The following is a 12,446-nucleotide window of genomic DNA, read 5'->3' on the forward strand; positions in this document are numbered from 1 at the left end:
TATCATTTTATTTAATCAGTCTGACAAGACTCCAGGCTCATAAACACAGGAAAGACACAGCCATTGGCCAGGAGTTAATGGAAGAGCAGATTTCTTCACACAGTGGGATGCAGCCATTAAAGCCCTATCGGCTCCCGACATGCAAACCTGACTCAGGGCTAATTGCTCCCCACTGGCATGTCGATGCTGGATTCAGAGCGTCTGGGCAAAGTCGCTGAAGAGGGACCGAGAACTCCTCAATCTTACATAAACCTCAATGACTTTCAAAACACGTTTTTATTTCTCTTCTCCCTTTTTCTCTTAAGACAGGATTTCACCTATTTGAACTCCTAGCAGTCCCCCTGTCTCAGCCTCCCAAGTATTGGGGTTTTAGGCATGTGCCACAATGCCCTGATGAATCATTTGAGTTTTAAAATTGCTTTTCAACAGCTGATAGGACTTGTTTCTCTTTCAGTATAAAGCAGGAATTTAAGTTGGAAGACTTACAAAAGAGCTTGGTGACTGGGACAATGTACTTCTTACTGTTTTTCTCAAAGACAGAAGCTGGCCCAGATTACAGGCTCAATTTCTTACTCTGCCTATGGGGGAGGGAGAGTTGGGGAACTCTGACTGAAGGGGGCGGAGTGGTGTTCCTGAAGGGGGGTGGTGTTACTGAAGGAGGGGGAATCTGTGTTATTGCAGGGGTGGTGTTACTGGAGAGAGTGAGCAGACCTGCTCCCAGATGCTTCCAGATGAATATGAGTCTCTAAGTGCAGTGGGGGCAGGGTTAACAATGACCTTGCAGTTTGAGATTCTGTTCTCTGGTGAAACAGTTCCATTTGCCTCCTTGGACTCGGCTTTTCCTCCTTGGAAGTCGATGATGTGTAAATGTTACACTGCTTTCTTACCTGCACTCACATGCCCCTTAGACGTTAAGATGGAAGAATTTTTGTCTCCACTACTTCCCCTTCACTTCCCAAGTCTCCAGGCATCAGAGTCCCATTTCCACTCTCCAGGGTTTGTCTCAAAGCATGGAGATGTGGCAGGCATCGTTAGTGTGACCAGCATGTCTCTTAAGCTAGCTATAGCTAAGAGTCATTCACTGAGGACAACTCTGTGACTTCTCAGGGCCCCGGGATTTCCCGACATGCCTGTTGTGAGCTCATCTGTGCTTCCGACTGGTTCTCCTTGAAAAGCCTATGTGGAAGCCCAAAGCCTGAGTCTGTAGGAAGGCAGCTGTCACAATTAGGAGTCTATCTGAACAAGCCACGCCCAGTTTATTTTCAGTAATGGGCATGAGGCTGTCTATCCAAGGCTTCCCCCAGAGTCTTTAAAAGGGGGTTTGAATGGGTAACAACTGTCTCTGGCATTGATTTAAAAAAATCCATGCTGGCTGGGCGTTGGTGGTGCACGCCTTTAATCCCGGCCCTCAGGAGGCAGAGGCAGACAGATCTTTGTGAGTTCGAGGCCTGCCTGGTCTACAGAGTGAGTGCCAAGACAGGCTCCAAAACTATACAGAGAAGCCCTGTCTCGGAAAAAAAAATCCATACTGGTGTGGCAAGTATCTACTTCTTATAATTGTTTTGGGTGCCCGTTCTGTCTCTTTTCAAGGAAAGAACTGATTAGAACCGCTGAGTAGACCCAGGGTCTCCTATCAATTGAGCAGTGGCTATGGCAATACTGTGCCCTTAGGAGTCAAACCTACCGGCTAAGCTCTTAGCTTTGCCACGTGGAAGCTGTAAGGGTTTGCACCATTTTACCACTGGGAACACTTTTCCATTTCATTCCCACGCCAGTCAGGCAGGGCTGCGGGGAAATTGGGCTTCCCCCTGGAGCGCCTGCAAGCTGATGGTACGACTGGCTGTGCGCCATCTGCTGGTAGGTGGAGGTAAACCGACTCTTTAGGAGACGGGTGCACCTTTAGGGCAACAAGGACTTTTCAAGGATTTCATCTTGCCCTCTGATTTTCTTTGAAAGAAATTCAGAATTAAAGGGGATGACAGATTTGACTGAGTTCTCACAGTAGTAGAGTCTGGAGGTTAAGAGCAAGTATCTTGGCGTCTTCTAGTCTAAATCCCGCCTTGGCAGGCAAGAATGAGTGTAACCTTGGGCAAATTTCGAAACTTCTCACTAATCAGTTTCCTTATCTATCAAATAAGGAGCATAATGCTCACCACCTCAGGGTTTTTAAAGAAGATTAAATGAGGCAGTGCATGTGGAAGTGCTTAGCACTTTGTCTGACCCCCGTATGAAGCATACTGCTAGAACATTCTTTATCCGGCAGCTGATGATTTGTATTGACAATTTTTCTTAGGGACGACAGTATTCAAATTAGTTGTTTAGGTTTCAAAATAAGAGAGTGAAGCACCCCAGACAGCATGGAAGAAGAAAACAGCAGGCAGACAGGTGTTTGGCGTTAATGAAAGGGGTTTTGGGAGCCATCATGGGTCAAATTCATTGCCATGGACTAAACAGGCTGAGTGAAAGAGGAAGGGGACCTGAGCATGGGACTTGTGTCCCAGAGTAAAGAGGCTGGTGGGGGCAGACAGAAAGTCTCACCTGGCTCCCAAGAGACCCACTGGAACCCCCACAGTCTAGACTCTTCTGCAGCTTCCTCTGGTTTTGTAATATTGACATTTAGAAAGACCACTTTCTCAGAGCTATAAAGACTATAGCCTTCAAGGAGGCTTGAATATTTCCAATCCTTTGTGATCTGGCCAGGAACTCTGTTGACCTGAAGTCTGGAAGCAAACACTCTATTCCACCTCTTCTCCTGTTCGCTAGTTGAGACATTCTGAGTGTCTGGTCCAGGTCAAGGAGTAAGAGCCTAAACCAAGCATCAGTAGATGCCAGCCTCACAGGGCACAGATCAGGGCAAAATGGGTCTGAGAGGAAATGCAGACAATCTCGCAGATCTGATAGCTCTGTGTGGGTGTGCAGAGGAAGCTGGCAGACAAATACTATCTGTACTCAGGTTGGAGATGTTCTTTATGGCCTCCTGCGATGCTTGTATTTTTCTGGTACTATTTTCTTTTATTTGTTTCGGGTTTGGAGGATGGGGTCTCATGTAGCCCAAGCTGGTCACAAATTTTCTATATAGCTGAGGTTAGCCTTGAACTCCTGATCTCTTTGCCTCTGCCTTCAGAATCCTGGCAGTTATAGACATGCACTATCATACCCAATTTGGCACTATTTTTTAACTGTCACACACATGCACACATTAAAAAAAAATCCTTCTCCTTGTTCTTAGGGTGTGTATGACACAGTATCCAACATGCTTGGAGTTTTAGACACTTAGGGGGAATGAATGGGGAGACAAACAATTGTGCCTTTGAGAACACCCCCCTGCCCCCACCACCATGTTTTTCAGCAGACATCCTTCTATGCTGGATCTGTAGAGCACTGAGGAAGAAGAGAAGAAAATGAAGGTGAAATGGGTGTGCAGAGAGGGCAAGAAGACAGCTCCATGGCCTACAGCAGCAGCATGGGTAGTTTTCTTCACTCTCTTTTTCCTAGGCCATGGATGCACTCATTTAATCCATTAGTATTTGTTGAGAATACCATCTGTACCAGGCACTATGCCAAATGCTGACAAACAGCGCATAGGCTTGCCTAAGGAGTTCCACAATCTGTGCCATCGACATCCTGGTACCGTCTACACCAAGCAGTTCACTCCCCACAGTGACACCAGCTTCCTGGCAGAGGCCTGTCCTGGCCAAAGTAGGGTTCTGAAAATTTAGGAATGGTTCGGCATGTACTGATTCAGAAACACAGTTGGAAGACAACTAGATGAGGTAGACGAGGAAGGTGAGATGGAGTCAGCCAAAAGGCTTCTTGGGAAAATCTTGAAATAGGAGGACCCAGGGTCTGATTCTGGGGGTCAAGGCAAGGCATATGCAGGAGGCTGGGAGAAGCAGGCAGTACCACACTTGGAAGGACATAGGGGCAGATAGCAGCTCTTTACCTTACTCTAAAGTGTGTCATATTTCCATGAAGAAGAAACCTAAAAAACACCAAGATTTTTATGTTTTATTTTTATGTATATGAGTTTTGCCTGCATGTATATGCACCACGTGCCTGCCTGGCACCTGTGGAAGTGGAGATGGGTGATCGTGAGCCACTATGTAGTGCTGAGAGTTGAACCTGGGTCCTCTACAAAAGCAACAAGTATGCTTAACTGCTGAGCCATCTCCAGCAACAGCAGCTTTTAGCACAGTCATAGCTTAGATTAGCCATAGTGATAGTAAGATACCTACCTGGTGGCTGAGAAAAGGAGCAGGGGTTTCTTTCAGTAAGTTGCAAGATCAGTGACAAAGGCCTGACTTGGTGTCAATCACAGATGAGATACAAGGGATGCCACCTTCCCTAAAGTGAGGTCTAGGGAAGATGGCATCCAGGAATGTCACTTTCAGCATCTGCCCCAGGTCACTAGATTTTTCAATTTGCACTGTGCTAATTCAGTGTAGGCAGGGCAAGAGCTCCCTCTCAGTGGACATTTGCTCCAGAGCACTGAGCTTCTCTCTGTGCACCAATTCATAATTGGTATTGGAGAGCAACTGTGGTCTTGGAGCGGGGGTGTTCTCAGCAACCCTGAATGCCATCAGAGTGTGTTGGAATACACTGTAGCTGCAGCGCCATGGGAAGACGTGCTCTCAGGGTCTAAGGTGGGATCTGCAAGGTGTTTCAATAGGATAGTCCATAGGTCTAGGTGCCTTTTCTATTGATTTGTTATACTGGGGGTTGAATTCATGGCCAAACGCTTGCTGGGATAGTGTTCAAAAAAAAAAAAAAAAAAGGCAAATGAAAGAATTTTATTTTAAGACAAGCTCTTTCTGAGTTGCCCAGGCTGGTCTCGAACTTACAATTCTTCTGCTTCAGGTTCCACCTGCTACTACCTGGGGCATGCACCACTACACCTGGCTTCTGATGCTTCTCAGTCTGAGCCTCACTCAGGTGAAGGGGGCTCTGGCTCCATTGTTTCTCCACCTTCCACCTCTGATGAGATGACTGTGTTGTCACATTCTTCCTGGGAGCTGATGTGGAACAGGCTGAAGTAAAACATGCTCCGCAAACCCACTCAGCAAGCTCACCTGGTTTCCTTCCGACTGGCTGCCTGTGTGAGACGTCACCTCCTCCACTGACAGGACTTCCTCCATTGACAGGAAGGCCCTTTCCCCACCAGGTTTGTGACTGTTGTCATTTCCTTCTGGAAATTTTCTCCAAATAATAAGTCTCAGGTGGGGTAGCTACAGTCTGGACTCTGGAGCCACCCCTCACACCCCCCCATCCCCACCCCCACCCCCCCCACCCCCCGCCGCAGGTGAACAGAGAGGCTGGCTCAGGCCTCTCACCCTGCAAAGCCTGCTTTGCAGTTGCCAATGGTAAGATTAAAGCATATAGCTGAGAATTCTGACAGTATCTAGTTTTTTAAAACCAGACAATGAAATAGCTTAAATGTAATGTAAATTTCCTTGCAGGAAGTAGAAAACATGTAAAAAGCATTGGAGGAGAAACTGAACATCAAAACAGGCTGTCTTAGACTGGTAACTGTGCAACGGAGTGCTGTTGTAGAGAGATTTAACAGTGGTTACTGGATGATTGTAATGAAAGAAACTCAAGGTTACTGCTTTTGAAGTGAGTGTTGCTGGGTTTTTAAAAAATGCCTTTGGAGTTTGTAGAGCTTTACAGGAAGGAGCCGTGGTGAAGAAGCAGGGGCTCTCTGTGTGATACACTCTGCAGCCCAGTGAAGATTTGCAAGTCAAACCTCATTTGCATCTAATTTTCAGAACAGAAGTCACAACAGATTACTTCAAGGTGAAAAATTCTGAAGACTCTTGGGAATTTCTTCAATTAGACCAGGACAAAGAAAACAAAGCTAGGAAATAAAATGGGACTTAAAACTTTGCTGTGTGAATGTGCGGGGGTTGACACGTCTATAGCAATTCTAGAGAAGGACCGTCATGCATTGCCCTAGTGCGCCCCTTTGGGGCTGGGCTAGTTTGATTCAAGATGCTAATGGCATTATTTTTAAAGCTAAACCTGACAATGTAAAGTTCTAGTTTTATAAAATCTGCTAACCTATTGTAAGATGTTAAAAATATAAATTAATACAGTTTTTATGTTTTCAGAAGTTAAGCTTAAGCAAGCAACTAAAATGTGTACATGTAGCTACTGTTTAAAGAATATAAGGTAACTCTATATGCAATTTAAATTCAACTGTGCTAGGTTTCAGATATTTTACTAAGTTAAAACCAGTTACGGTCAGACTGAAAATTAATTAATTACAGAAATAAGGCCTTACCTAGCCATCTATGTGCTTAAGGCAAGTAACTAAACAGACAGACCTCTAATGCTTCAGAGACCTGCAGAATATGGCATTTAAAAGTTGTTTTAAAAGTTTATAATATCAGACAGACCAACAAATCCTGACAATGACCCATAGTCTCCAAAGAAGATTATGAGGCACCCCAGTTCCTGCACCTGGATGATGACAACGACGCTGACCAGTGAGCAAGATGCTCAGATGCAATACCTACTGCCTGCCAGGACTTGACCAAGACTGTGGACAAAACTGCTAGACACTGAAAAATTGATTGCAGCCCCTATGCCTAGACAAAACAAGGTCAGTCTTTTCCATGTCCCTCTTCCACAGAGAGAAAAAAACTCTCACCTTATAGGCCTGGTGAAGACTGCTGTTCTTTGAGACTCCTGCCTCCAATGCTGGTGGAGACTTGGCTAACTGTATATGGACTGGCCCCTGTCACTTTTTAATAGACTCTGAAACTGTATAAAATTTACCCTTCTCAGATCTCTGAAAGTATTAATGGTTGTCAGCTTGACAGCGTCAGGCAGTCAGATCCACTACAGACTATAGTTGGCTTGGTAGCTGATAAAGTAATGACTGCCTACTGTTCAGGCACAAGCTCAAGGTTTTTAGGTTTATTTTGGTTGTCATCTAAGTATAAACTTAAAGGGCTTTTCATCAGGCCAAAGGTACCTCTGTCCAATCCATACCTGGCTCTCTGGACAGAAGACAAATGTACACGTTTCTAGCCCAAATTTATAGTTTTTGCCAGGACTCAAAATATATGTTCCTGCTGTTTGAACAGATAACTGGTTTTTTTTGCACTGTGGGTTTCAATAAATAAGTTTTAACTTCTGTTCCCAGTTTCAACATGTCTTAAACAGGTTTCTACTTCTGGCAGACACAACTGAGTATCAGTTGTTGACTACAGCCTGCCCCTAAAGAACTGCGAGCCCTGGACTTGCTGTGGATGTGAACCAGTCCAGCTGAGGTGGACACCCCCTATCTCTTCAACAGAGTCTGCCAACCAGCTGCTTCCCCATTGCCTGAATTCCCTTTTTGCTTTTGACTAGCATTTCAGCCTTTTTGGGTCCCTAACTTCATCCCAAAGTCGGCAGGAAGTAGCATGGGAAAGAATACATAGCCCATTTTCTCTAGTTGAAATACTAAATCAAAATAAACTCCCTTACATAGGGGATGCCAATATCACTCACTCTCTGATGGGGACGCTGGAGAGACAGCAATTCCATAATTGGAATCTCCAAAAAGAAAATGGGGGAATGAAGGGATCAGCTCCCCGTTTTGGCAGCCATAACAGCCTAACAAGTGCTTGCCTGACCTTGCCTTGGTCACTAGGAGGTCAGATGCCTGCCTCATGGCAAGGAACCAAACAGAAGTTAGATGGTGGTGCTATGCTTTACGGCTATGGGTGTGCTTTACAGACAAGTGCGCAGCAATGACGTGCAGAGCATAGCCCTGGGAGGGCCTATGTGCCATGACAGCCAACTGGCCAATCAACACAGGGCAAGTCCTCCAATCCTGAAGGCACACCAATCCTGAGCCTGTGCGTACCCTTAGACACTCCCCTTATGCTTTCCTATAAGATCTCTGTCCCATGGTTTCTCAGGGTCTTTTCCCAGCCATCCGCCGTGTTGGATGGGTGAAAGGCCTGAGCTAATGGGGTTAGCTCCTTAAACAACTGCAATAAATCCTTTTGCTGTTTGCATCAAGCTTTCCACCTCCGTGAGTGATTGGGGTCGCTGCAGTCCTGGGCTGAGAGACTGGGGGCCTGAGCCTCTGAGGGTCTTTCACACTCTTCACTTTTATGTGGCTTCCAGAGTCCAACTCATGTCCCCAAGACCACCCTGCAAACACTTTTACCTGCTAAATCATCTGTAGGCATCTTGTCTGCCTACACACCCCTTTGGGTGTGGCTTCAGGTGTAAGGAAGAGGAAAGAGAGAAACATAAGGCGTGGTCTTGCTTGCAAGGGTCTTTCTCTTGGGTCAGCTGATCCGGTAGGAAGGGCAGAGAAGCTCCTGTGGTTCTTTGTGTTTTTCTGTGTAAGTGTTCCCCCAATATATACCCATTTATCATTCATCTTGGGTCTAGTGAAATCATTACACTCTGGCTTTCAATCATCTCATTGACCCCTACTCAAAAACAAACAAACAAAACCTTAAAAAGCTATTTCTGTCTTTGAGACAGGGTTCCATTCACTATGTTCCTGTGTTCAAGTGATTTACCTACCTCAGGCTATTAGCATGCTACAATACCTGGTGTCACAGTTAGGGTTTTTATCACTGTGAGGAAACACCATGATCAAAAGCAGCTTGGGGAGGAAAGGGATATTTCACTTTCACATCACACTCAACCAAGGGAAGCCAAGGTAGGAGCTCAAACAGGGCAGAAACTGGAAGTAGGAGCTGATACAAAGGCCATGGAGAGGTACTGTTTCCTGGCTTGCTACCCATGGCTTGCTCAGCCTGCTTTCTTATAGAACCCAGGACCACCAGCCCAGGGATGACCTACCCACAATGTTCTGGACCTTCCCACATAAATCACTAAATAAGAAAATGTACTACAGGCTTGTGCCTACAGCCTGATTGTATGGAGGCATTTTCTCAATTGAGATTCCCTCCTCTCAAATGATACTAGCTGTGTCAAATTGACTTCAAACCAGCCAGTATACCTGGCTCATCTTTTTTCTTACCACCACTACAAGCCTATATTTGAAACCCTTGTGATTTTTATTAAAAATCACAGCAAAAAAATATAGAAACTAGACAAGGCTCTCTCTCTCTCTCTCTCTCTCTCTCTCTCTCTCTCTCTCTCTCTCTCTCACACACACACACACACACACACACACACACACACACACACACACACGAAGAGTTAACAGCCCGCAGCAGATAGTGCTAAGGTTTTCTTTATGAGATACACCAATCAAGCGAGAGGGAGGGAGCTGGAACCAGCGCAGGTAGCTGGGGGAGCAGAAGAGAGAAGGGCCGGGATCTCCATGTGCAGCCCTTAAGAAACTTCCCTTATGTCAACCTGACTTCCCTTCACCCCACCCTCATGGGCATGTCCTGATACACCTGGCACCTGTCCAGGTTACCTGGGGCGGAGCTAGGGTGTCTCCCTACACACACACACACACACACACACACACACACACACACACACACACACACACACACGCAGATGAAAAAGTATGAGGCTCCAAATACCTCAGGAGGAGAGCAGCCATGCTCACACCTCACACAATACTAGCTGGCAATCCTCCAGCTCAGGTCCTCCTGCAAGTCTCCCTGGGCCTCTAGAATGATTAGCAGGACCTGTCCTTACCAAGGTGGGAGTGGTGGCTCTGGCCTGTCCGAATCACAAGGGCCAGGGTTCACAGGGGATTTTAGATGAATAATTAAACTTCATCAAGTGGCTTCTTTGAACCCTCATGGGCAGACACTCCCTACAAAGGCTAGCATTTAAAGAGGGAAGAAGGGACTCTGAGCTAACCCTGAGGAAAACTGGGCTCTCAGCTTTGGATGTTAACTGTGGGAGCCCTGGAGAAAGAGGAACCAGAAGGTTGGAGAGAGATGTAACATGTCCTGATCTTTTAAACAAAAAGTTTATACTAAACTATTCTAGTGCAAGTGGGACTGTGGTGGAGCATTCTTTTAAACCTAGCACTCAGGAGGCAGAGGCATGAGGATCTCGAGTTCGAGGGCAGCCCAGTCTACAGAGTGAGTTCCAGAAAAATCTTGTCTCAAAAAACCAAATGTGTGCAAGTGTGTGTGTGTGTTAATACATAAGTAGAAACTATAATACAGTGATTCACCTACATACTCTCCACCTGACTAACCAAGCAGAGACCCCACACACACACCCCTCAGGTATGCCCTACTTGGCTCTTCATTTCCTCCTCACCTGTGTGGATATATATTTTTGTTGTCACATCCATGTTATCTGTGTGTACCATATCATACAGATGGGTGAGTTCTAAAACTTAATTTAAACAGCACTATACTTACGTGACCCTCAGAAACATCTGTCATTTTCTTTTTAACCTTGTGTCTGAGCCTGAGGGAGAGATCTCTGTTGATACACATAGCTCATATTCATTATTTTTATTTTGTTTTTGTTGTTGTGGAGGTTTTGGGTTTTGAGACAAGGGAATTTAATAGAATGTGCTCAGAGTCCAGAGCACACAAGCTCCATTCATTCCAGCCTCAGCTCCCAGCGAGCTGGCAGTGTGCACTGCTATACTCAACTCCTGCCTCCTGCCATTCATCTTTTTATTTGTTTAGTGCAAGGGATGGAGCCCGGGGCCTTGTGCAAGCATGCTTGGCAAGCCTTCTACCACTGAGCTTCATGTCCAGCCCTGCCCGTATTATTGAAGCATAATATCTAATCAAGAAGGCCCACAGATCTGCAAGTTCAGCTCAAGGACTCTGTGGAGTGCTCAGCTAGTATAACCATCTCACAGCCCAAGGAAAATAACTGGGGGTGAAGATGGGGCTCTGTTGAGAGTGTGTTTTCCTGGACTCGCCAAGGCCTGGGTTTAGTTCCTCCAGCTTTGTACAAACTGGGAGTCAATGAGTATGCCTGTAATCCCAAAACTCAGACGACAGAGGCAGGAGGATAGGAAGTTCAGTGTCACCCTGAGGGACTAGAAGGTAGGTTCCCTGATAGGCAGACAGATAGCGAACAGAGCACTTCCAAGGCGGCTGGCTTCTTCAATATCTTCCTGACATGAGACAAAAACCTGACAGCTTAAAACGAAGGACTGGTGGGCTCTTGTCCCCAGTCCCCTGCTGGTGACAAGAACATATCTACAAAAGTTGTGGACACACCAACCCCCACCCCACTAACCTGGGGGAAGAAGTCCCTTAAAAACTCAGTCCCTCGAGGAGAGAGCAGGCTTGGCTTCCTGCATCCCCACCCTGCTCCACAGAGGGTCTTTCTCTGTGTTTGCTTTGCTGTAAGTTTCTTCACCTCTAATTCAGGTTTCTCTCCAAACTTCCTGCCCCCTATGCCCCACCCCCTGCCCCTGCCCCCACCCCTCCTTTACCTGTTTCCTGGAGATTTCCCCTGCCTTTTAATTCTTTTTTTGTTTGTTTTGTTTTTTGAGCGCCTTTTAGTTCTTGAACTGGTAGAGAAAATGAAACTCATCAAGATCCCTAACATAATAATCCTTGACTACATTGCAAGTTGGAGACTAACCTGGGCTACACGACACCCTGTCTGAAAACCAAGACCAAAAAAATAAAAATAGGAGTAAATCTAAACTGAATGCTATTCTAAAACAACTTTGCAACTCTAATGAAATGAAATGGATATTCACCAACAGACCAATGCCAGGATTTAGATGCCTCCCTCATAGCCTATCCCATGATCATTCATTTTCATTGCAAAACAGTATCCCACTGTATGAGCACATTGCAATTTTACTCACTTTACTTGCTGGTGAACCTTGGAGTAGTTTGCACATTCTTCACAGTGCTGCAGGACTGCAGACCAGAGGCTCACTGAGGGTGAGTGCACCATCTCTGGCCTAGCACAGCCTTACCCTGTGGCTCACCAGAGCCCTGTTCTGCCTGCAAAGCAGGATGTGAAAGTTGCTCTCCTCCACAGCCTCATGGGGCTCTGAAAGGGAAGGTTTGCCTGTCTCCTCCACAGCATCATAGGGCTTAGAATTGGAAGGTTAGCATGTCTCCTAATCTGAATAGCTGGAAATGGTCTCAGGCTGGGAATTAAATGTACATGTCACTGATTACAAAAGAGGCGGAGCATCTCTTTATAGGCTTTTCAGAGTTCCTCTTTTCTGAATCCATTATTCATGTCTTTGTCAGTTTTTTTTTTTTTTTTCCTATTGGGTTGTCCCCTTGCTTACTGATTTTTAAGGATGCATTTCCTATATCAGTCTTTTTTTTTTTTCTTCAATTTTCAAAAGAGGAAGGAAGGTCCCTGTTATGAACTAGAGGTTATTGAGTGTGATGTAAACTTCTAGGGAGATTCTAGAACAGGTCAGTATGTGGATGATTTGTGACAACTGAGTATGAAGTCGTGATCACTGGGAGGAATATAGATTACCAAAAACAAGTCATTCCAGACTCTCCAGCTTGTCTTGGAAAGGCTTCAATTGCTTGCCACCACCATTTGGG

At 45.7% G+C, this 12,446-nt stretch overlaps 1 long non-coding RNA gene across 8 annotated transcripts in view; it reads left to right on the forward strand.

The window, feature by feature from the left end:
• Positions 1-6,167, forward strand: part of LOC103163417 — a 41,632-nt gene extending 35,465 nt beyond the window's left edge. For 3 of the 8 annotated variants that reach the window (XR_004771640.1, XR_003480640.2, XR_003480638.2), the window contains 3 exons: positions 3,353-3,467; positions 4,858-5,161; positions 5,457-6,166. This is a non-coding gene — a long non-coding RNA (uncharacterized LOC103163417). Of the gene's footprint in view, positions 1-3,349; positions 3,787-4,857; positions 5,162-5,456 lie in introns of all 8 variants that reach the window. The other 5 variants (XR_003480641.2, XR_004771642.1, XR_004771641.1 and 2 more) reach the window with 4 other exon arrangements.
• Positions 6,168-12,446: the final 6,279 nt, after the last annotated feature.

Source organism: Cricetulus griseus (assembly GCF_003668045.3).
Source record: "Cricetulus griseus strain 17A/GY chromosome 1 unlocalized genomic scaffold, alternate assembly CriGri-PICRH-1.0 chr1_0, whole genome shotgun sequence".
Taxonomy (NCBI): Eukaryota; Metazoa; Chordata; class Mammalia; order Rodentia; family Cricetidae; genus Cricetulus; species Cricetulus griseus.